Source organism: Acipenser ruthenus, unplaced genomic scaffold (genome assembly GCF_902713425.1).
Source record: "Acipenser ruthenus unplaced genomic scaffold, fAciRut3.2 maternal haplotype, whole genome shotgun sequence".
NCBI lineage: Eukaryota > Metazoa > Chordata > Actinopteri > Acipenseriformes > Acipenseridae > Acipenser > Acipenser ruthenus.
Window position 1 is genome coordinate 66,144 of NW_026708107.1, and position 15,508 is coordinate 81,651.

The following is a 15,508-nucleotide window of genomic DNA, read 5'->3' on the forward strand; positions in this document are numbered from 1 at the left end:
AATCGCCTGCGGCCACACCACCTTGAATAAGCCTGATCTCGTCTGATCTCAGAAGCTAAGCAATGTTGGGCTTGGTTAGTACTTGGATGGGAGACCACCTGGGAATATCAAGTGCTGCAGGCATTACATTTTTGTAATTACATTTTACAATTGAAATGTGTGGAGGACAAAAGGAAATTTTGGAGGAATCACCCCCAAGCTCACTAAACATAAAAGTCATGAAGCAGAAATGCAATCGCCTGCGGCCACACCACCTTGAATAAGCCTGATCTCGTCTGATCTCAGAAGCTAAGCAATGTTGGGCTTGGTTAGTACTTGGATGGGAGACCACGTGGGAATATCAAGTGCTGCAGGCATTACATTTTTGTAATTGCATTTTACAATTGAAATGTGTGGAGGACAAAAGGAAATTTTGGAGGAATCACCCCCAGCTCACTAAACATAAAAGTCATGAAAGCAGAAATGCAATCGCCTGCGGCCACACCACCTTGAATAAGCCTGATCTCGTCTGATCTCAGAAGCTAAGCAATGTTGGGCTTGGTTAGTACTTGGATGGGAGACCACCTGGGAATATCAAGTGCTGCAGGCATTACATTTTTGTAATTACATTTTACAATTGAAATGTGTGGAGGACAAAAGGAAATTTTGGAGGAATCACCCCAGCTCACTAAACATAAAAGTCATGAAAGCAGAAATGCAATCGCCTGCGGCCACACCACCTTGAATAAGCCTGATCTCGTCTGATCTCAGAAGCTAAGCAATGTTGGGCTTGGTTAGTACTTGGATGGGAGACCACCTGGGAATATCAAGTGCTGCAGGCATTACATTTTTGTAATTACATTTTACAATTGAAATGTGTGGAGGACAAAAGGAAATTTTGGAGGAATCACCCCCAGCTCACTAAACATAAAAGTCATGAAAGCAGAAATGCAATCGCCTGCAGCCACACCACCTTGAATAAGCCTGATCTCGTCTGATTTCAGAAGCTAAGCAATGTTGGGCTTGGTTAGTACTTGGATGGGAGACCACCTGGGAATATCAAGTGCTGCAGGCATTACATTTTACAATTGAAATGTGTGGAGGACAAAAGGAAATTTTGGAGGAATCACCCCCAGCTCACTAAACATAAAAGTCATGAAAGCAGAAATGCAATCGCCTGCGGCCACACCACCTTGAATAAGCCTGATCTCGTCTGATCTCAGAAGCTAAGCAATGTTGGGCTTGGTTAGTACTTGGATGGGAGACCACCTGGGAATATCAAGTGCTGCAGGCATTACATTTTACAATTGAAATGTGTGGAGGACAAAAGGAAATTTTGGAGGAATCACCCCCAGCTCACTAAACATAAAAGTCATGAAAGCAGAAATGCAAACGCCTGCGGCCACACCACCTTGAATAAGCCTGATCTCGTCTGATCTCAGAAGCTAAGCAATGTTGGGCTTGGTTAGTACTTGGATGGGAGACCACCTGGGAATATCAAGTGCTGCAGGCATTACATTTTTGTAATTACATTTTACAATTGAAATGTGTGGAGGACAAAAGGAAATTTTGGAGGAATCACCCCCAGCTCACTAAACATAAAAGTCATGAAAGCAGAAATGCAATCGCCTGCAGCCACACCACCTTGAATAAGCCTGATCTCGTCTGATTTCAGAAGCTAAGCAATGTTGGGCTTGGTTAGTACTTGGATGGGAGACCACCTGGGAATATCAAGTGCTGCAGGCATTACATTTTACAATTGAAATGTGTGGAGGACAAAAGGAAATTTTGGAGGAATCACCCCCAGCTCACTAAACATAAAAGTCATGAAAGCAGAAATGCAATCGCCTGCGGCCACACCACCTTGAATAAGCCTGATCTCGTCTGATCTCAGAAGCTAAGCAATGTTGGGCTTGGTTAGTACTTGGATGGGAGACCACCTGGGAATATCAAGTGCTGCAGGCATTACATTTTACAATTGAAATGTGTGGAGGACAAAAGGAAATTTTGGAGGAATCACCCCCAGCTCACTAAACATAAAAGTCATGAAAGCAGAAATGCAATCGCCTGCGGCCACACCACCTTGAATAAGCCTGATCTCGTCTGATCTCAGAAGCTAAGCAATGTTGGGCTTGGTTAGTACTTGGATGGGAGACCACCTGTGAATATCAAGTGCTGCAGGCATTACATTTTTGTAATTACATTTTACAATTGAAATGTGTGGAGGACAAAAGGAAATTTTGGAGGAATCACCCCCAGCTCACTAAACATAAAAGTCATGAAAGCAGAACTGCAATCGCCTGCGGCCACACCACCTTGAATAAGCCTGATCTCGTCTGATCTCAGAAGCTAAGCAATGTTGGGCTTGGTTAGTACTTGGATGGGAGACCATCTGGGAATATCAAGTGCTGCAGGCATTACATTTTACAATTGAAATGTGTGGAGGACAAAAGGAAATTTTGGAGGAATCACCCCCAGCTCACTAAACATAAAAGTCATGAAAGCAGAAATGCAATCGCCTGCGGCCACACCACCTTGAATAAGCCTGATCTCGTCTGATCTCAGAAGCTAAGCAATGTTGGGCTTGGTTAGTACTTGGATGGGAGACCACCTGGGAATATCAAGTGCTGCAGGCATTACATTTTTGTAATTACATTTTACAATTGAAATGTGTGGAGGACAAAAGGAAATTTTGGAGGAATCACCCCCAGCTCACTAAACATAAAAGTCATGAAAGCAGAAATGCAATCGCCTGCGGCCACACCACCTTGAATAAGCCTGATCTCGTCTGATCTCAGAAGCTAAGCAATGTTGGGCTTGGTTAGTACTTGGATGGGAGACCACCTGGGAATATCAAGTGCTGCAGGCATTACATTTTACAATTGAAATGTGTGGAGGACAAAAGGAAATTTTGGAGGAATCACCCCCAGCTCACTAAACATAAAAGTCATGAAAGCAGAAATGCAATCGCCTGCGGCCACACCACCTTGAATAAGCCTGATCTCGTCTGATCTCAGAAGCTAAGCAATGTTGGGCTTGGTTAGTACTTGGATGGGAGACCACCTGGGAATATCAAGTGCTGCAGGCATTACATTTTACAATTGAAATGTGTGGAGGACAAAAGGAAATTTTGGAGGAATCACCCCCAGCTCACTAAACATAAAAGTCATGAAAGCAGAAATGCAATCGCCTGCGGCCACACCACCTTGAATAAGCCTGATCTCGTCTGATCTCAGAAGCTAAGCAATGTTGGGCTTGGTTAGTACTTGGATGGGAGACCTCCTGGGAATATCAAGTGCTGCAGGCATTACATTTTTGTAATTACATTTTACAATTGAAATGTGTGGAGGACAAAAGGAAATTTTGGAGGAATCACCCCCAGCTCACTAAACATAAAAGTCATGAAAGCAGAAATGCAATCGCCTGCGGCCACACCACCTTGAATAAGCCTGATCTCGTCTGATCTCAGAAGCTAAGCAATGTTGGGCTTGGTTAGTACTTGGATGGGAGACCACGTGGGAATATCAAGTGCTGCAGGCATTACATTTTACAATTGAAATGTGTGGAGGACAAAAGGAAATTTTGGAGGAATCACCCCCAGCTCACTAAACATAAAAGTCATGAAAGCAGAAATGCAATCGCCTGCGGCCACACCACCTTGAATAAGCCTGATCTCGTCTGATCTCAGAAGCTAAGCAATGTTGGGCTTGGTTAGTACTTGGATGGGAGACCACCTGGGAATATCAAGTGCTGCAGGCATTACATTTTTGTAATTACATTTTACAATTGAAATGTGTGGAGGACAAAAGGAAATTTTGGAGGAATCACCCCCAGCTCACTAAACATAAAAGTCATGAAAGCAGAAATGCAATCGCCTGCGGCCACACCACCTTGAATAAGCCTGATCTCGTCTGATCTCAGAAGCTAAGCAATGTTGGGCTTGGTTAGTACTTGGATGGGAGACCACCTGGGAATATCAAGTGCTGCAGGCATTACATTCTTGTAATTACATTTTACAATTGAAATGTGTGGAGGACAAAAGGAAATTTTGGAGGAATCACCCCCAGCTCACTAAACATAAAAGTCATGAAAGCAGAAATGCAATCGCCTGCGGCCACACCACCTTGAATAAGCCTGATCTCGTCTGATCTCAGAAGCTGAGCAATGTTGGGCTTGGTTAGTACTTGGATGGGAGACCACGTGGGAATATCAAGTGCTGCAGGCATTACATTTTTGTAATTACATTTTACAATTGAAATGTGTGGAGGACAAAAGGAAATTTTGGAGGAATCACCCCCAGCTCACTAAACATAAAAGTCATGAAAGCAGAAATGCAATCGCCTGCGGGCCACACCACCTTGAATAAGCCTGATCTCGTCTGATCTCAGAAGCTAAGCAATGTTGGGCTTGGTTAGTACTTGGATGGGAGACCACCTGGGAATATCAAGTGCTGCAGGCATTACATTTTACAATTGAAATGTGTGGAGGACAAAAGGAAATTTTGGAGGAATCACCCCCAGCTCACTAAACATAAAAGTCATGAAAGCAGAAATGCAATCGCCTGCGGCCACACCACCTTGAATAAGCCTGATCTCGTCTGATCTCAGAAGCTAAGCAATGTTGGGCTTGGTTAGTACTTGGATGGGAGACCACCTGGGAATATCAAGTGCTGCAGGCATTACATTTTTGTAATTACATTTTACAATTGAAATGTGTGGAGGACAAAAGGAAATTTTGGAGGAATCACCCCCAGCTCACTAAACATAAAAGTCATGAAAGCAGAAATGCAATCGCCTGCGGCCACACCACCTTGAATAAGCCTGATCTCGTCTGATCTCAGAAGCTAAGCAATGTTGGGCTTGGTTAGTACTTGGATGGGAGACCACCTGGGAATATCAAGTGCTGCAGGCATTATATTTTACAATTGAAATGTGTGGACAAAAGGGAATTTTGGAGGAATCACCCCCAGCTCACTAAACATAAAAGTCATGAAAGCAGAAATGCAATCGCCTGCGGCCACACCACCTTGAATAGGCCTGATCTCGTCTGATCTCAGAAGCTAAGCAATGTTGGGCTTGGTTAGTACTTGGATGGGAGACCACCTGGGAATATCAAGTGCTGCAGGCATTACATTTTACAATTGAAATGTGTGGAGGACAAAAGGAAATTTTGGAGGAATCACCCCCAGCTCACTAAACATAAAAGTCATGAAAGCAGAAATGCAAACGCCTGCAGCCACACCACCTTGAATAAGCCTGATCTCGTCTGATCTCAGAAGCTAAGCAATGTTGGGCTTGGTTAGTACTTGGATGGGAGACCACCTGGGAATATCAAGTGCTGCAGGCATTACATTTTTGTAATTACATTTTACAATTGAAATGTGTGGAGGACAAAAGGAAATTTTGGAGGAATCACCCCCAGCTCACTAAACATAAAAGTCATGAAAGCAGAAATGCAATCGCCTGCGGCCACACCACCTTGAATAAGCCTGATCTCGTCTGATTTCAGAAGCTAAGCAATGTTGGGCTTGGTTAGTACTTGGATGGGAGACCACCTGGGAATATCAAGTGCTGCAGGCATTACATTTTACAATTGAAATGTGTGGAGGACAAAAGGAAATTTTGGAGGAATCACCCCCAGCTCACTAAACATAAAAGTCATGAAAGCAGAAATGCAATCGCCTGCGGCCGCACCACCTTGAATAGGCCTGATCTCGTCTGATCTCAGAAGCTAAGCAATGTTGGGCTTGGTTAGTACTTGGATGGGAGACCACCTGGGAATATCAAGTGCTGCAGGCATTACATTTTTGTAATTACATTTTACAATTGAAATGTGTGGAGGACAAAAGGAAATTTTGGAGGAATCACCCCCAGCTCACTAAACATAAAAGTCATGAAAGCAGAAATGCAATCGCCTGCGGCCACACCACCTTGAATAGGCCTGATCTCGTCTGATCTCAGAAGCTAAGCAATGTTGGGCTTGGTTAGTACTTGGATGGGAGACCACCTGGGAATATCAAGTGCTGCAGGCATTACATTCTTGTAATTACATTTTACAATTGAAATGTGTGGAGGACAAAAGGAAATTTTGGAGGAATCACCCCCAGCTCACTAAACATAAAAGTCATGAAAGCAGAAATGCAATCGCCTGCGGCCACACCACCTTGAATAAGCCTGATCTCGTCTGATCTCAGAAGCTGAGCAATGTTGGGCTTGGTTAGTACTTGGATGGGAGACCACGTGGGAATATCAAGTGCTGCAGGCATTACATTTTTGTAATTACATTTTACAATTGAAATGTGTGGAGGACAAAAGGAAATTTTGGAGGAATCACCCCCAGCTCACTAAACATAAAAGTCATGAAAGCAGAAATGCAATCGCCTGCGGCCACACCACCTTGAATAAGCCTGATCTCGTCTGATCTCAGAAGCTAAGCAATGTTGGGCTTGGTTAGTACTTGGATGGGAGACCACCTGGGAATATCAAGTGCTGCAGGCATTACATTTTACAATTGAAATGTGTGGAGGACAAAAGGAAATTTTGGAGGAATCACCCCCAGCTCACTAAACATAAAAGTCATGAAAGCAGAAATGCAATCGCCTGCGGCCACACCACCTTGAATAAGCCTGATCTCGTCTGATCTCAGAAGCTAAGCAATGTTGGGCTTGGTTAGTACTTGGATGGGAGACCACCTGGGAATATCAAGTGCTGCAGGCATTACATTTTTGTAATTACATTTTACAATTGAAATGTGTGGAGGACAAAAGGAAATTTTGGAGGAATCACCCCCAGCTCACTAAACATAAAAGTCATGAAAGCAGAAATGCAATCGCCTGCGGCCACACCACCTTGAATAAGCCTGATCTCGTCTGATCTCAGAAGCTAAGCAATGTTGGGCTTGGTTAGTACTTGGATGGGAGACCTCCTGGGAATATCAAGTGCTGCAGGCATTACATTTTTGTAATTACATTTTACAATTGAAATGTGTGGAGGACAAAAGGAAATTTTGGAGGAATCACCCCCAGCTCACTAAACATAAAAGTCATGAAAGCAGAAATGCAATCGCCTGCGGCCACACCACCTTGAATAAGCCTGATCTCGTCTGATCTCAGAAGCTAAGCAATGTTGGGCTTGGTTAGTACTTGGATGGGAGACCACGTGGGAATATCAAGTGCTGCAGGCATTACATTTTACAATTGAAATGTGTGGAGGACAAAAGGAAATTTTGGAGGAATCACCCCCAGCTCACTAAACATAAAAGTCATGAAAGCAGAAATGCAATCGCCTGCGGCCGCACCACCTTGAATAAGCCTGATCTCGTCTGATCTCAGAAGCTAAGCAATGTTGGGCTTGGTTAGTACTTGGATGGGAGACCACCTGGGAATATCAAGTGCTGCAGGCATTACATTTTTGTAATTACATTTTACAATTGAAATGTGTGGAGGACAAAAGGAAATTTTGGAGGAATCACCCCCAGCTCACTAAACATAAAAGTCATGAAAGCAGAAATGCAATCGCCTGCGGCCACACCACCTTGAATAAGCCTGATCTCGTCTGATCTCAGAAGCTAAGCAATGTTGGGCTTGGTTAGTACTTGGATGGGAGACCACCTGGGAATATCAAGTGCTGCAGGCATTACATTTTAGAATTGAAATGTGTGGAGGAAAAAAGGAAATTTTGGAGGAATCACCCCCAGCTCACTAAACATAAAAGTCATGAAAGCAGAAATGCAATCGCCTGCGGCCACACCACCTTGAATAAGCCTGATCTCGTCTGATCTCAGAAGCTAAGCAATGTTGGGCTTGGTTAGTACTTGGATGGGAGACCACGTGGGAATATCAAGTGCTGCAGGCATTACATTTTTGTAATTACATTTTACAATTGAAATGTGTGGAGGACAAAAGGAAATTTTGGAGGAATCACCCCCAGCTCACTAAACATAAAAGTCATGAAAGCAGAAATGCAATCGCCTGCGGCCACACCACCTTGAATAAGCCTGATCTCGTCTGATCTCAGAAGCTAAGCAATGTTGGGCTTGGTTAGTACTTGGATGGGAGACCACCTGGGAATATCAAGTGCTGCAGGCATTACATTTTACAATTGAAATGTGTGGAGGACAAAAGGAAATTTTGGAGGAATCACCCCCAGCTCACTAAACATAAAAGTCATGAAAGCAGAAATGCAATCGCCTGCGGCCACACCACCTTGAATAAGCCTGATCTCGTCTGATCTCAGAAGCTAAGCAATGTTGGGCTTGGTTAGTACTTGGATGGGAGACCACCTGGGAATATCAAGTGCTGCAGGCATTACATTTTTGTAATTACATTTTACAATTGAAATGTGTGGAGGACAAAAGGAAATTTTGGAGGAATCACCCCCAGCTCACTAAACATAAAAGTCATGAAAGCAGAAATGCAATCGCCTGCGGCCACACCACCTTGAATAAGCCTGATCTCGTCTGATCTCAGAAGCTAAGCAATGTTGGGCTTGGTTAGTACTTGGATGGGAGACCACCTGGGAATATCAAGTGCTGCAGGCATTATATTTTACAATTGAAATGTGTGGACAAAAGGGAATTTTGGAGGAATCACCCCCAGCTCACTAAACATAAAAGTCATGAAAGCAGAAATGCAATCGCCTGCGGCCACACCACCTTGAATAGGCCTGATCTCGTCTGATCTCAGAAGCTAAGCAATGTTGGGCTTGGTTAGTACTTGGATGGGAGACCACCTGGGAATATCAAGTGCTGCAGGCATTACATTTTACAATTGAAATGTGTGGAGGACAAAAGGAAATTTTGGAGGAATCACCCCCAGCTCACTAAACATAAAAGTCATGAAAGCAGAAATGCAAACGCCTGCGGCCACACCACCTTGAATAAGCCTGATCTCGTCTGATCTCAGAAGCTAAGCAATGTTGGGCTTGGTTAGTACTTGGATGGGAGACCACCTGGGAATATCAAGTGCTGCAGGCATTACATTTTTGTAATTACATTTTACAATTGAAATGTGTGGAGGACAAAAGGAAATTTTGGAGGAATCACCCCCAGCTCACTAAACATAAAAGTCATGAAAGCAGAAATGCAATCGCCTGCGGCCACACCACCTTGAATAAGCCTGATCTCGTCTGATCTCAGAAGCTAAGCAATGTTGGGCTTGGTTAGTACTTGGATGGGAGACCACCTGGGAATATCAAGTGCTGCAGGCATTACATTTTACAATTGAAATGTGTGGAGGACAAAAGGAAATTTTGGAGGAATCACCCCCAGCTCACTAAACATAAAAGTCATGAAAGCAGAAATGCAATCGCCTGCGGCCGCACCACCTTGAATAGGCCTGATCTCGTCTGATCTCAGAAGCTAAGCAATGTTGGGCTTGGTTAGTACTTGGATGGGAGACCACCTGGGAATATCAAGTGCTGCAGGCATTACATTTTTGTAATTACATTTTACAATTGAAATGTGTGGAGGACAAAAGGAAATTTTGGAGGAATCACCCCCAGCTCACTAAACATAAAAGTCATGAAAGCAGAAATGCAATCGCCTGCGGCCACACCACCTTGAATAAGCCTGATCTCGTCTGATCTCAGAAGCTAAGCAATGTTGGGCTTGGTTAGTACTTGGATGGGAGACCACCTGGGAATATCAAGTGCTGCAGGCATTACATTTTAGAATTGAAATGTGTGGAGGAAAAAAGGAAATTTTGGAGGAATCACCCCCAGCTCACTAAACATAAAAGTCATGAAAGCAGAAATGCAATCGCCTGCGGCCACACCACCTTGAATAAGCCTGATCTCGTCTGATCTCAGAAGCTAAGCAATGTTGGGCTTGGTTAGTACTTGGATGGGAGACCACCTGGGAATATCAAGTGCTGCAGGCATTACATTTTTGTAATTACATTTTACAATTGAAATGTGTGGAGGACAAAAGGAAATTTTGGAGGAATCACCCCCAGCTCACTAAACATAAAAGTCATGAAAGCAGAAATGCAATCGCCTGCGGCCACACCACCTTGAATAAGCCTGATCTCGTCTGATCTCAGAAGCTAAGCAATGTTGGGCTTGGTTAGTACTTGGATGGGAGACCACCTGGGAATATCAAGTGCTGCAGGCATTACATTTTACAATTGAAATGTGTGGAGGACAAAAGGAAATTTTGGAGGAATCACCCCCAGCTCACTAAACATAAAAGTCATGAAAGCAGAAATGCAATCGCCTGCGGCCACACCACCTTGAATAAGCCTGATCTCGTCTGATCTCAGAAGCTAAGCAATGTTGGGCTTGGTTAGTACTTGGATGGGAGACCACCTGGGAATATCAAGTGCTGCAGGCATTACATTTTTGTAATTACATTTTACAATTGAAATGTGTGGAGGACAAAAGGAAATTTTGGAGGAATCACCCCCAGCTCACTAAACATAAAAGTCATGAAAGCAGAAATGTAATCACCTGCGGCCACACCACCTTGAATAAGCCTGATCTCGTCTGATCTCAGAAGCTAAGCAATGTTGGGCTTGGTTAGTACTTGGATGGGAGACCACCTGGGAATATCAAGTGCTGCAGGCATTACATTTTTGTAATTACATTTTACAATTGAAATGTGTGGAGGACAAAAGGAAATTTTGGAGGAATCACCCCCAGCTCACTAAACATAAAAGTCATGAAAGCAGAAATGCAATCGCCTGCGGCCACACCACCTTGAATAAGCCTGATCTCGTCTGATCTCAGAAGCTAAGCAATGTTGGGCTTGGTTAGTACTTGGATGGGAGACCACCTGGGAATATCAAGTGCTGCAGGCATTACATTTTTGTAATTACATTTTACAATTGAAATGTGTGGAGGACAAAAGGAAATTTTGGAGGAATCACCCCCAGCTCACTAAACATAAAAGTCATGAAAGCAGAAATGCAATCGCCTGCGGCCACACCACCTTGAATAAGCCTGATCTCGTCTGATCTCAGAAGCTAAGCAATGTTGGGCTTGGTTAGTACTTGGATGGGAGACCACCTGGGAATATCAAGTGCTGCAGGCATTACATTTTTGTAATTACATTTTACAATTGAAATGTGTGGAGGACAAAAGGAAATTTTGGAGGAATCACCCCCAGCTCACTAAACATAAAAGTCATGAAAGCAGAAATGCAATCGCCTGCGGCCACACCACCTTGAATAAGCCTGATCTCGTCTGATCTCAGAAGCTAAGCAATGTTGGGCTTGGTTAGTACTTGGATGGGAGACCACCTGGGAATATCAAGTGCTGCAGGCATTACATTTTACAATTGAAATGTGTGGAGGACAAAAGGAAATTTTGGAGGAATCACCCCCAGCTCACTAAACATAAAAGTCATGAAAGCAGAAATGCAATCGCCTGCGGCCACACCACCTTGAATAAGCCTGATCTCGTCTGATCTCAGAAGCTAAGCAATGTTGGGCTTGGTTAGTACTTGGATGGGAGACCACCTGGGAATATCAAGTGCTGCAGGCATTACATTTTACAATAGAAATGTGTGGAGGACAAAAGGAAATTTTGGAGGAATCACCCCCAGCTCACTAAACATAAAAGTCATGAAAGCAGAAATGCAATCGCCTGCGGCCACACCACCTTGAATAAGCCTGATCTCGTCTGATCTCAGAAGCTAAGCAATGTTGGGCTTGGTTAGTACTTGGATGGGAGACCACCTGGGAATATCAAGTGCTGCAGGCATTACATTTTACAATTGAAATGTGTGGAGGACAAAAGGAAATTTTGGAGGAATCACCCCCAGCTCACTAAACATAAAAGTCATGAAAGCAGAAATGCAATCGCCTGCGGCCACACCACCTTGAATAAGCCTGATCTCGTCTGATCTCAGAAGCTAAGCAATGTTGGGCTTGGTTAGTACTTGGATGGGAGACCACCTGGGAATATCAAGTGCTGCAGGCATTACATTTTTGTAATTACATTTTACAATTGAAATGTGTGGAGGACAAAAGGAAATTTTGGAGGAATCACCCCCAGCTCACTAAACATAAAAGTCATGAAAGCAGAAATGCAATCGCCTGCGGCCACACCACCTTGAATAAGTCTGATCTCAGAAGCTAAGCAATGTTGGGCTTGGTTAGTACTTGGATGGGAGACCACCTGGGAATATCAAGTGCTGCAGGCATTATGTTTTTGTAATTACATTTTACAATTGAAATGTGTGGAGGACAAAAGGAAATTTTGGAGGAATCACCCCCAGCTCACTAAACATAAAAGTCATGAAAGCAGAAATGCAATCGCCTGCGGCCACACCACCTTGAATAAGCCTGATCTCGTCTGATCTCAGAAGCTAAGCAATGTTGGGCTTGGTTAGTACTTGGATGGGAGACCACCTGGGAATATCAAGTGCTGCAGGCATTACATTTTACAATTGAAATGTGTGGAGGACAAAAGGAAATTTTGGAGGAATCACCCCCAGCTCACTAAACATAAAAGTCATGAAAGCAGAAATGCAATCGCCTGCGGCCACACCACCTTGAATAAGCCTGATCTCGTCTGATCTCAGAAGCTAAGCAATGTTGGGCTTGGTTAGTACTTGGATGGGAGACCACCTGGGAATATCAAGTGCTGCAGGCATTACATTTTAGTAATTACATTTTACAATTGAAATGTGTGGAGGACAAAAGGAAATTTTGGAGGAATCACCCCCAGCTCACTAAACATAAAAGTCATGAAAGCAGAACAGCAATCGCCTGCGGCCACACCACCTTGAATAAGCCTGATCTCGTCTGATCTCAGAAGCTAAGCAATGTTGGGCTTGGTTAGTACTTGGATGGGAGACCACCTGGGAATATCAAGTGCTGCAGGCATTACATTTTACAATTGAAATGTGTGGAGGACAAAAGGAAATTTTGGAGGAATCACCCCCAGCTCACTAAACATAAAAGTCATGAAAGCAGAAATGCAATCGCCTGCGGCCACACCACCTTGAATAAGCCTGATCTCGTCTGATCTCAGAAGCTAAGCAATGTTGGGCTTGGTTAGTAATTGGATGGGAGACCACCTGGGAATATCAAGTGCTGCAGGCATTACATTTTTGTAATTACATTTTACAATTGAAATGTGTGGAGGACAAAAGGAAATTTTGGAGGAATCACCCCCAGCTCACTAAACATAAAAGTCATGAAAGCAGAAATGCAATCGCCTACGGCCACACCACCTTGAATAAGCCTGATCTCGTCTGATCTCAGAAGCTAAGCAATGTTGGGCTTGGTTAGTACTTGGATGGGAGACCACCTGGGAATATCAAGTGCTGCAGGCATTACATTTTACAATTGAAATGTGTGGAGGACAAAAGGAAATTTTGGAGGAATCACCCCCAGCTCACTAAACATAAAAGTCATGAAAGCAGAAATGCAATCGCCTGCGGCCACACCACCTTGAATAAGCCTGATCTCGTCTGATCTCAGAAGCTAAGCAATGTTGGGCTTGGTTAGTACTTGGATGGGAGACCACCTGGGAATATCAAGTGCTGCAGGCATTACATTTTTGTAATTACATTTTACAATTGAAATGTGTGGAGGACAAAAGGAAATTTTGGAGGAATCACCCCCAGCTCACTAAACATAAAAGTCATGAAAGCAGAAATGCAATCGCCTGCGGCCACACCACCTTGAATAAGCCTGATCTCGTCTGATCTCAGAAGCTAAGCAATGTTGGGCTTGGTTAGTACTTGGATGGGAGACCACCTGGGAATATCAAGTGCTGCAGGCATTACATTTTACAATTGAAATGTGTGGAGGACAAAAGGAAATTTTGGAGGAATCACCCCCAGCTCACTAAACATAAAAGTCATGAAAGCAGAACAGCAATCGCCTGCGGCCACACCACCTTGAATAAGCCTGATCTCGTCGGATCTCAGAAGCTAAGCAATGTTGGGCTTGGTTAGTACTTGGATGGGAGACCACCTGGGAATATCAAGTGCTGCAGGCATTACATTTTACAATTGAAATGTGTGGAGGACAAAAGGAAATTTTGGAGGAATCACCCCCAGCTCACTAAACATAAAAGTCATGAAAGCAGAAATGCAATCGCCTGCGGCCACACCACCTTGAATAAGCCTGATCTCGTCTGATCTCAGAAGCTAAGCAATGTTGGGCTTGGTTAGTACTTGGATGGGAGACCACCTGGGAATATCAAGTGCTGCAGGCATTACATTTTACAATTGAAATGTGTGGAGGACAAAAGGAAATTTTGGAGGAATCACCCCCAGCTCACTAAACATAAAAGTCATGAAAGCAGAAATGCAATCGCCTGCGGCCACACCACCTTGAATAAGCCTGATCTCGTCTGATCTTAGAAGCTAAGCAATGTTGGGCTTGGTTAGTACTTGGATGGGAGACCACGTGGGAATATCAAGTGCTGCAGGCATTACATTTTTGTAATTACATTTTACAATAGAAATGTGTGGAGGACAAAAGGAAATTTTGGAGGAATCACCCCCAGCTCACTAAACATAAAAGTCATGAAAGCAGAAATGCAATCGCCTGCGGCCACACCACCTTGAATAAGCCTGATCTCGTCTGATCTCAAAAGCTAAGCAATGTTGGGCTTGGTTAGTACTTGGATGGGAGACCACCTGGGAATATCAAGTGCTGCAGGCATTACATTTTACAATAGAAATGTGTGGAGGACAAAAGGAAATTTTGGAGGAATCACCCCCAGCTCACTAAACATAAAAGTCATGAAAGCAGAAATGCAATCGCCTGCGGCCACACCACCTTGAATAAGCCTGATCTCGTCGGATCTCAGAAGCTAAGCAATGTTGGGCTTGGTTAGTACTTGGATGGGAGACCACCTGGGAATATCAAGTGCTGCAGGCATTACGTTTTACAATTGAAATGTGTGGAGGACAAAAGGAAATTTTGGAGGAATCACCCCCAGCTCACTAAACATAAAAGTCATGAAAGCAGAAATGCAATCGCCTGCGGCCACACCACCTTGAATAAGCCTGATCTCGTCTGATCTCAGAAGCTAAGCAATGTTGGGCTTGGTTAGTACTTGGATGGGAGACCACCTGGGAATATCAAGTGCTGCAGGCATTACATTTTTGTAATTACATTTTACAATTGAAATGTGTGGAGGACAAAAGGAAATTTTGGAGGAATCACCCCCAGCTCACTAAACATAAAAGTCATGAAAGCAGAAATGCAATCGCCTGCGGCCACACCACCTTGAATAAGCCTGATCTCGTCTGATCTCAGAAGCTAAGCAATGTTGGGCTTGGTTAGTACTTGGATGGGAGACCACCTGGGAATATCAAGTGCTGCAGGCATTACATTTTAGTAATTACATTTTACAATTGAAATATGTGGAGGACAAAAGGAAATTTTGGAGGAATCACCCCCAGCTCACTAAACATAAAAGTCATGAAAGCAGAAATGCAATCGCCTGCGGCCACACCACCTTGAATAAGCCTGATCTCGTCTGATCTCAGAAGCTAAGCAATGTTGGGCTTGGTTAGTACTTGGATGGGAGACCACCTGGGAATATCAAGTGCTGCAGGCATTACA

At 43.8% G+C, this 15,508-nt stretch overlaps 68 non-coding genes and 1 pseudogene across 68 annotated transcripts; all 69 read left to right on the forward strand.

Moving 5' to 3' along the window:
• Positions 1-4: 4 nt before the first annotated feature.
• LOC131729361 (5S ribosomal RNA) lies at positions 5-123 on the forward strand. The gene has a single exon (XR_009323312.1). It is a non-coding gene; the product is annotated as a 5S ribosomal RNA (ribosomal RNA).
• A 114-nt stretch (positions 124-237) lies between these two features.
• On the forward strand, positions 238-356 carry LOC131728920 (5S ribosomal RNA). The gene has a single exon (XR_009322920.1). It is a non-coding gene; the product is annotated as a 5S ribosomal RNA (ribosomal RNA).
• Positions 357-470: 114 nt separating this feature from the next.
• LOC131729362 (5S ribosomal RNA) lies at positions 471-589 on the forward strand. Its single transcript, XR_009323313.1, has one exon. It is a non-coding gene; the product is annotated as a 5S ribosomal RNA (ribosomal RNA).
• A 113-nt stretch (positions 590-702) lies between these two features.
• LOC131729363 (5S ribosomal RNA) lies at positions 703-821 on the forward strand. The gene has a single exon (XR_009323314.1). It is a non-coding gene; the product is annotated as a 5S ribosomal RNA (ribosomal RNA).
• Positions 822-935: 114 nt separating this feature from the next.
• LOC131729005 (5S ribosomal RNA) lies at positions 936-1,054 on the forward strand. The gene has a single exon (XR_009323005.1). It is a non-coding gene; the product is annotated as a 5S ribosomal RNA (ribosomal RNA).
• A 100-nt stretch (positions 1,055-1,154) lies between these two features.
• Positions 1,155-1,273, forward strand: LOC131729364 (5S ribosomal RNA). Its single transcript, XR_009323315.1, has one exon. It is a non-coding gene; the product is annotated as a 5S ribosomal RNA (ribosomal RNA).
• A 100-nt stretch (positions 1,274-1,373) lies between these two features.
• On the forward strand, positions 1,374-1,492 carry LOC131729366 (5S ribosomal RNA). Its single transcript, XR_009323317.1, has one exon. It is a non-coding gene; the product is annotated as a 5S ribosomal RNA (ribosomal RNA).
• A 114-nt stretch (positions 1,493-1,606) lies between these two features.
• LOC131729006 (5S ribosomal RNA) lies at positions 1,607-1,725 on the forward strand. Its single transcript, XR_009323006.1, has one exon. It is a non-coding gene; the product is annotated as a 5S ribosomal RNA (ribosomal RNA).
• Positions 1,726-1,825: 100 nt separating this feature from the next.
• Positions 1,826-1,944, forward strand: LOC131729367 (5S ribosomal RNA). Its single transcript, XR_009323318.1, has one exon. It is a non-coding gene; the product is annotated as a 5S ribosomal RNA (ribosomal RNA).
• Positions 1,945-2,044: 100 nt separating this feature from the next.
• LOC131728963 (5S ribosomal RNA) lies at positions 2,045-2,163 on the forward strand. Its single transcript, XR_009322963.1, has one exon. It is a non-coding gene; the product is annotated as a 5S ribosomal RNA (ribosomal RNA).
• A 114-nt stretch (positions 2,164-2,277) lies between these two features.
• Positions 2,278-2,396, forward strand: LOC131728937 (5S ribosomal RNA). The gene has a single exon (XR_009322937.1). It is a non-coding gene; the product is annotated as a 5S ribosomal RNA (ribosomal RNA).
• Positions 2,397-2,496: 100 nt separating this feature from the next.
• LOC131729368 (5S ribosomal RNA) lies at positions 2,497-2,615 on the forward strand. The gene has a single exon (XR_009323319.1). It is a non-coding gene; the product is annotated as a 5S ribosomal RNA (ribosomal RNA).
• Positions 2,616-2,729: 114 nt separating this feature from the next.
• Positions 2,730-2,848, forward strand: LOC131729369 (5S ribosomal RNA). The gene has a single exon (XR_009323320.1). It is a non-coding gene; the product is annotated as a 5S ribosomal RNA (ribosomal RNA).
• Positions 2,849-2,948: 100 nt separating this feature from the next.
• On the forward strand, positions 2,949-3,067 carry LOC131729370 (5S ribosomal RNA). The gene has a single exon (XR_009323321.1). It is a non-coding gene; the product is annotated as a 5S ribosomal RNA (ribosomal RNA).
• A 100-nt stretch (positions 3,068-3,167) lies between these two features.
• LOC131729154 (5S ribosomal RNA) lies at positions 3,168-3,286 on the forward strand. Its single transcript, XR_009323105.1, has one exon. It is a non-coding gene; the product is annotated as a 5S ribosomal RNA (ribosomal RNA).
• A 114-nt stretch (positions 3,287-3,400) lies between these two features.
• LOC131728921 (5S ribosomal RNA) lies at positions 3,401-3,519 on the forward strand. Its single transcript, XR_009322921.1, has one exon. It is a non-coding gene; the product is annotated as a 5S ribosomal RNA (ribosomal RNA).
• Positions 3,520-3,619: 100 nt separating this feature from the next.
• LOC131729371 (5S ribosomal RNA) lies at positions 3,620-3,738 on the forward strand. Its single transcript, XR_009323322.1, has one exon. It is a non-coding gene; the product is annotated as a 5S ribosomal RNA (ribosomal RNA).
• Positions 3,739-3,852: 114 nt separating this feature from the next.
• Positions 3,853-3,971, forward strand: LOC131729372 (5S ribosomal RNA). The gene has a single exon (XR_009323323.1). It is a non-coding gene; the product is annotated as a 5S ribosomal RNA (ribosomal RNA).
• A 114-nt stretch (positions 3,972-4,085) lies between these two features.
• Positions 4,086-4,204, forward strand: LOC131729062 (5S ribosomal RNA). Its single transcript, XR_009323067.1, has one exon. It is a non-coding gene; the product is annotated as a 5S ribosomal RNA (ribosomal RNA).
• Positions 4,205-4,318: 114 nt separating this feature from the next.
• On the forward strand, positions 4,319-4,438 carry LOC131729049 (5S ribosomal RNA). Its single transcript, XR_009323051.1, has one exon. It is a non-coding gene; the product is annotated as a 5S ribosomal RNA (ribosomal RNA).
• A 100-nt stretch (positions 4,439-4,538) lies between these two features.
• Positions 4,539-4,657, forward strand: LOC131729373 (5S ribosomal RNA). The gene has a single exon (XR_009323324.1). It is a non-coding gene; the product is annotated as a 5S ribosomal RNA (ribosomal RNA).
• Positions 4,658-4,771: 114 nt separating this feature from the next.
• Positions 4,772-4,890, forward strand: LOC131729374 (5S ribosomal RNA). Its single transcript, XR_009323325.1, has one exon. It is a non-coding gene; the product is annotated as a 5S ribosomal RNA (ribosomal RNA).
• Positions 4,891-4,987: 97 nt separating this feature from the next.
• Positions 4,988-5,106, forward strand: LOC131728930 (5S ribosomal RNA). The gene has a single exon (XR_009322930.1). It is a non-coding gene; the product is annotated as a 5S ribosomal RNA (ribosomal RNA).
• A 100-nt stretch (positions 5,107-5,206) lies between these two features.
• Positions 5,207-5,325, forward strand: LOC131728906 (5S ribosomal RNA). Its single transcript, XR_009322906.1, has one exon. It is a non-coding gene; the product is annotated as a 5S ribosomal RNA (ribosomal RNA).
• Positions 5,326-5,439: 114 nt separating this feature from the next.
• Positions 5,440-5,558, forward strand: LOC131728993 (5S ribosomal RNA). Its single transcript, XR_009322993.1, has one exon. It is a non-coding gene; the product is annotated as a 5S ribosomal RNA (ribosomal RNA).
• Positions 5,559-5,658: 100 nt separating this feature from the next.
• LOC131729020 (5S ribosomal RNA) lies at positions 5,659-5,777 on the forward strand. The gene has a single exon (XR_009323020.1). It is a non-coding gene; the product is annotated as a 5S ribosomal RNA (ribosomal RNA).
• Positions 5,778-5,891: 114 nt separating this feature from the next.
• Positions 5,892-6,010, forward strand: LOC131728931 (5S ribosomal RNA). The gene has a single exon (XR_009322931.1). It is a non-coding gene; the product is annotated as a 5S ribosomal RNA (ribosomal RNA).
• Positions 6,011-6,124: 114 nt separating this feature from the next.
• Positions 6,125-6,243, forward strand: LOC131729063 (5S ribosomal RNA). Its single transcript, XR_009323068.1, has one exon. It is a non-coding gene; the product is annotated as a 5S ribosomal RNA (ribosomal RNA).
• A 114-nt stretch (positions 6,244-6,357) lies between these two features.
• On the forward strand, positions 6,358-6,476 carry LOC131729375 (5S ribosomal RNA). Its single transcript, XR_009323326.1, has one exon. It is a non-coding gene; the product is annotated as a 5S ribosomal RNA (ribosomal RNA).
• Positions 6,477-6,576: 100 nt separating this feature from the next.
• LOC131729377 (5S ribosomal RNA) lies at positions 6,577-6,695 on the forward strand. The gene has a single exon (XR_009323328.1). It is a non-coding gene; the product is annotated as a 5S ribosomal RNA (ribosomal RNA).
• A 114-nt stretch (positions 6,696-6,809) lies between these two features.
• Positions 6,810-6,928, forward strand: LOC131729165 (5S ribosomal RNA). Its single transcript, XR_009323116.1, has one exon. It is a non-coding gene; the product is annotated as a 5S ribosomal RNA (ribosomal RNA).
• Positions 6,929-7,042: 114 nt separating this feature from the next.
• Positions 7,043-7,161, forward strand: LOC131728922 (5S ribosomal RNA). Its single transcript, XR_009322922.1, has one exon. It is a non-coding gene; the product is annotated as a 5S ribosomal RNA (ribosomal RNA).
• A 100-nt stretch (positions 7,162-7,261) lies between these two features.
• On the forward strand, positions 7,262-7,380 carry LOC131728973 (5S ribosomal RNA). Its single transcript, XR_009322973.1, has one exon. It is a non-coding gene; the product is annotated as a 5S ribosomal RNA (ribosomal RNA).
• Positions 7,381-7,494: 114 nt separating this feature from the next.
• Positions 7,495-7,613, forward strand: LOC131729378 (5S ribosomal RNA). The gene has a single exon (XR_009323329.1). It is a non-coding gene; the product is annotated as a 5S ribosomal RNA (ribosomal RNA).
• A 100-nt stretch (positions 7,614-7,713) lies between these two features.
• On the forward strand, positions 7,714-7,832 carry LOC131728923 (5S ribosomal RNA). Its single transcript, XR_009322923.1, has one exon. It is a non-coding gene; the product is annotated as a 5S ribosomal RNA (ribosomal RNA).
• A 114-nt stretch (positions 7,833-7,946) lies between these two features.
• Positions 7,947-8,065, forward strand: LOC131729379 (5S ribosomal RNA). Its single transcript, XR_009323330.1, has one exon. It is a non-coding gene; the product is annotated as a 5S ribosomal RNA (ribosomal RNA).
• A 100-nt stretch (positions 8,066-8,165) lies between these two features.
• LOC131729380 (5S ribosomal RNA) lies at positions 8,166-8,284 on the forward strand. The gene has a single exon (XR_009323331.1). It is a non-coding gene; the product is annotated as a 5S ribosomal RNA (ribosomal RNA).
• A 114-nt stretch (positions 8,285-8,398) lies between these two features.
• LOC131729381 (5S ribosomal RNA) lies at positions 8,399-8,517 on the forward strand. Its single transcript, XR_009323332.1, has one exon. It is a non-coding gene; the product is annotated as a 5S ribosomal RNA (ribosomal RNA).
• Positions 8,518-8,614: 97 nt separating this feature from the next.
• Positions 8,615-8,733, forward strand: LOC131728932 (5S ribosomal RNA). Its single transcript, XR_009322932.1, has one exon. It is a non-coding gene; the product is annotated as a 5S ribosomal RNA (ribosomal RNA).
• A 100-nt stretch (positions 8,734-8,833) lies between these two features.
• On the forward strand, positions 8,834-8,952 carry LOC131729382 (5S ribosomal RNA). The gene has a single exon (XR_009323333.1). It is a non-coding gene; the product is annotated as a 5S ribosomal RNA (ribosomal RNA).
• A 114-nt stretch (positions 8,953-9,066) lies between these two features.
• Positions 9,067-9,185, forward strand: LOC131729383 (5S ribosomal RNA). The gene has a single exon (XR_009323334.1). It is a non-coding gene; the product is annotated as a 5S ribosomal RNA (ribosomal RNA).
• Positions 9,186-9,285: 100 nt separating this feature from the next.
• LOC131729021 (5S ribosomal RNA) lies at positions 9,286-9,404 on the forward strand. The gene has a single exon (XR_009323021.1). It is a non-coding gene; the product is annotated as a 5S ribosomal RNA (ribosomal RNA).
• A 114-nt stretch (positions 9,405-9,518) lies between these two features.
• Positions 9,519-9,637, forward strand: LOC131729384 (5S ribosomal RNA). Its single transcript, XR_009323335.1, has one exon. It is a non-coding gene; the product is annotated as a 5S ribosomal RNA (ribosomal RNA).
• A 100-nt stretch (positions 9,638-9,737) lies between these two features.
• Positions 9,738-9,856, forward strand: LOC131729385 (5S ribosomal RNA). The gene has a single exon (XR_009323336.1). It is a non-coding gene; the product is annotated as a 5S ribosomal RNA (ribosomal RNA).
• A 114-nt stretch (positions 9,857-9,970) lies between these two features.
• Positions 9,971-10,089, forward strand: LOC131729386 (5S ribosomal RNA). The gene has a single exon (XR_009323337.1). It is a non-coding gene; the product is annotated as a 5S ribosomal RNA (ribosomal RNA).
• Positions 10,090-10,189: 100 nt separating this feature from the next.
• LOC131729388 (5S ribosomal RNA) lies at positions 10,190-10,308 on the forward strand. Its single transcript, XR_009323339.1, has one exon. It is a non-coding gene; the product is annotated as a 5S ribosomal RNA (ribosomal RNA).
• A 114-nt stretch (positions 10,309-10,422) lies between these two features.
• Positions 10,423-10,541, forward strand: LOC131728968 (5S ribosomal RNA). Its single transcript, XR_009322968.1, has one exon. It is a non-coding gene; the product is annotated as a 5S ribosomal RNA (ribosomal RNA).
• A 114-nt stretch (positions 10,542-10,655) lies between these two features.
• LOC131729389 (5S ribosomal RNA) lies at positions 10,656-10,774 on the forward strand. Its single transcript, XR_009323340.1, has one exon. It is a non-coding gene; the product is annotated as a 5S ribosomal RNA (ribosomal RNA).
• Positions 10,775-10,888: 114 nt separating this feature from the next.
• Positions 10,889-11,007, forward strand: LOC131729390 (5S ribosomal RNA). The gene has a single exon (XR_009323341.1). It is a non-coding gene; the product is annotated as a 5S ribosomal RNA (ribosomal RNA).
• Positions 11,008-11,121: 114 nt separating this feature from the next.
• Positions 11,122-11,240, forward strand: LOC131729391 (5S ribosomal RNA). The gene has a single exon (XR_009323342.1). It is a non-coding gene; the product is annotated as a 5S ribosomal RNA (ribosomal RNA).
• A 100-nt stretch (positions 11,241-11,340) lies between these two features.
• On the forward strand, positions 11,341-11,459 carry LOC131729392 (5S ribosomal RNA). Its single transcript, XR_009323343.1, has one exon. It is a non-coding gene; the product is annotated as a 5S ribosomal RNA (ribosomal RNA).
• A 100-nt stretch (positions 11,460-11,559) lies between these two features.
• LOC131729393 (5S ribosomal RNA) lies at positions 11,560-11,678 on the forward strand. Its single transcript, XR_009323344.1, has one exon. It is a non-coding gene; the product is annotated as a 5S ribosomal RNA (ribosomal RNA).
• Positions 11,679-11,778: 100 nt separating this feature from the next.
• Positions 11,779-11,897, forward strand: LOC131729394 (5S ribosomal RNA). The gene has a single exon (XR_009323345.1). It is a non-coding gene; the product is annotated as a 5S ribosomal RNA (ribosomal RNA).
• A 114-nt stretch (positions 11,898-12,011) lies between these two features.
• Positions 12,012-12,120, forward strand: LOC131729134 (5S ribosomal RNA; annotated as a pseudogene).
• Positions 12,121-12,234: 114 nt separating this feature from the next.
• Positions 12,235-12,353, forward strand: LOC131729395 (5S ribosomal RNA). Its single transcript, XR_009323346.1, has one exon. It is a non-coding gene; the product is annotated as a 5S ribosomal RNA (ribosomal RNA).
• Positions 12,354-12,453: 100 nt separating this feature from the next.
• On the forward strand, positions 12,454-12,572 carry LOC131729396 (5S ribosomal RNA). Its single transcript, XR_009323347.1, has one exon. It is a non-coding gene; the product is annotated as a 5S ribosomal RNA (ribosomal RNA).
• Positions 12,573-12,686: 114 nt separating this feature from the next.
• Positions 12,687-12,805, forward strand: LOC131729397 (5S ribosomal RNA). Its single transcript, XR_009323348.1, has one exon. It is a non-coding gene; the product is annotated as a 5S ribosomal RNA (ribosomal RNA).
• A 100-nt stretch (positions 12,806-12,905) lies between these two features.
• On the forward strand, positions 12,906-13,024 carry LOC131729039 (5S ribosomal RNA). Its single transcript, XR_009323039.1, has one exon. It is a non-coding gene; the product is annotated as a 5S ribosomal RNA (ribosomal RNA).
• A 114-nt stretch (positions 13,025-13,138) lies between these two features.
• Positions 13,139-13,257, forward strand: LOC131729044 (5S ribosomal RNA). The gene has a single exon (XR_009323045.1). It is a non-coding gene; the product is annotated as a 5S ribosomal RNA (ribosomal RNA).
• Positions 13,258-13,357: 100 nt separating this feature from the next.
• Positions 13,358-13,476, forward strand: LOC131729399 (5S ribosomal RNA). The gene has a single exon (XR_009323350.1). It is a non-coding gene; the product is annotated as a 5S ribosomal RNA (ribosomal RNA).
• Positions 13,477-13,590: 114 nt separating this feature from the next.
• Positions 13,591-13,709, forward strand: LOC131729400 (5S ribosomal RNA). Its single transcript, XR_009323351.1, has one exon. It is a non-coding gene; the product is annotated as a 5S ribosomal RNA (ribosomal RNA).
• Positions 13,710-13,809: 100 nt separating this feature from the next.
• LOC131728946 (5S ribosomal RNA) lies at positions 13,810-13,928 on the forward strand. The gene has a single exon (XR_009322946.1). It is a non-coding gene; the product is annotated as a 5S ribosomal RNA (ribosomal RNA).
• A 100-nt stretch (positions 13,929-14,028) lies between these two features.
• LOC131729401 (5S ribosomal RNA) lies at positions 14,029-14,147 on the forward strand. Its single transcript, XR_009323352.1, has one exon. It is a non-coding gene; the product is annotated as a 5S ribosomal RNA (ribosomal RNA).
• Positions 14,148-14,247: 100 nt separating this feature from the next.
• On the forward strand, positions 14,248-14,366 carry LOC131729026 (5S ribosomal RNA). The gene has a single exon (XR_009323026.1). It is a non-coding gene; the product is annotated as a 5S ribosomal RNA (ribosomal RNA).
• A 114-nt stretch (positions 14,367-14,480) lies between these two features.
• LOC131728976 (5S ribosomal RNA) lies at positions 14,481-14,599 on the forward strand. Its single transcript, XR_009322976.1, has one exon. It is a non-coding gene; the product is annotated as a 5S ribosomal RNA (ribosomal RNA).
• A 100-nt stretch (positions 14,600-14,699) lies between these two features.
• Positions 14,700-14,818, forward strand: LOC131728948 (5S ribosomal RNA). Its single transcript, XR_009322948.1, has one exon. It is a non-coding gene; the product is annotated as a 5S ribosomal RNA (ribosomal RNA).
• A 100-nt stretch (positions 14,819-14,918) lies between these two features.
• Positions 14,919-15,037, forward strand: LOC131729402 (5S ribosomal RNA). The gene has a single exon (XR_009323353.1). It is a non-coding gene; the product is annotated as a 5S ribosomal RNA (ribosomal RNA).
• A 114-nt stretch (positions 15,038-15,151) lies between these two features.
• Positions 15,152-15,270, forward strand: LOC131729403 (5S ribosomal RNA). The gene has a single exon (XR_009323354.1). It is a non-coding gene; the product is annotated as a 5S ribosomal RNA (ribosomal RNA).
• A 114-nt stretch (positions 15,271-15,384) lies between these two features.
• LOC131729404 (5S ribosomal RNA) lies at positions 15,385-15,503 on the forward strand. Its single transcript, XR_009323355.1, has one exon. It is a non-coding gene; the product is annotated as a 5S ribosomal RNA (ribosomal RNA).
• Positions 15,504-15,508: the final 5 nt, after the last annotated feature.